At 44.0% G+C, this 1,006-nt stretch overlaps 1 non-coding gene across 1 annotated transcript; it reads left to right on the top strand.

Moving 5' to 3' along the window:
• The first annotated feature begins 691 nt into the window (after positions 1-691).
• Positions 692-794, top strand: LOC118617959. Its single transcript, XR_004956914.1, has one exon. It is a non-coding gene; the product is annotated as a U6 spliceosomal RNA (small nuclear RNA).
• Positions 795-1,006: the final 212 nt, after the last annotated feature.

Raw genomic sequence — 1,006 nt, 5'->3', positions numbered from 1 at the left:
GTTCTCTCACAGAGTCAGGACTCTTCACTGTGCCTTAGAATGGATTATATCTGCACGAGCTATCAGCGCGCTATTCAGGGAGGGTGGCTGACACGCCCTTGGCTACTGGGGAAGACGTTTTGAAATTTTGTTTTATTGTAAATTGTAACAGATAAGAACTACCAAACGGGCTTCCTATTGGAGATATGAGAACTGCCTAAGGCCAAATCTACCGCCTGGAATACTTTTTCTCTTGCCTCTTCCCTTTTTCTGAGTTATCCTCACTCTGTGGTTATCACAGAGCAGCCGTTTGGGACAATGTGACTTTCTCCCCTGACCACAGTCTGTGGTTCCTGATTTGGGCACCTGACCACAACTGGGCCAATTAGCATCTCGCTCTAAGATTATGGACTAAAGCTGAGAAGTACCTTCGATGACTGGCTGATGCCAAAGCTGTAAGATGTGCTGCTGCGAGCTCTTGCCGGCCAAGTCTACTGCCCGATGGACCAGACAGACAGAGAAGGAGCTGAGACAATGTGAAAGTGAGGGTGAGTGAGCGAACAGCAGGAAAGAGAAGAAATGAAACATATGGGGAGAGGGGCAGCCGTGAGGGGCTATGAGAAATGGACATAGAAATGCTGGCATTTAAATAACTGATTGGAGCTGCTCCCCAGACGTTGGGTCTCATGAGAATACTGAGAATTCTTCTTATGTGCTCACTTCAGCAGCATACATACTGAAATTGGAATGATACAGAGAAGATTAGTATGGCCCCTGAGCAAGAATTCTTATTATAAAAGCCTCCCCCCTTTTATTTGGTTCCATTGGTTTTCTGTCACTTGAAATGCAAGTCACTTTAACTCTTACTCTGACCATGATTTTAAAACTGCCCAGATCCAAGGTACTGTTTCTGCCTGTCATTTCCCTCTGAAAAATTCTCATCTAGAGCCGTCTGCTATTTTTTGATTGATTTTTAAAAACACCTTTTTAATTCATTTGTTCTGGAGAAGTAGCTTAGGAAATAAAT

This window comes from Molossus molossus, unplaced genomic scaffold, assembly GCF_014108415.1.
Source record: "Molossus molossus isolate mMolMol1 unplaced genomic scaffold, mMolMol1.p scaffold_m16_p_5, whole genome shotgun sequence".
NCBI classification, from domain to species: Eukaryota; Metazoa; Chordata; class Mammalia; order Chiroptera; family Molossidae; genus Molossus; species Molossus molossus.
This window is presented reverse-complemented; position numbering and strand designations above follow the sequence as displayed.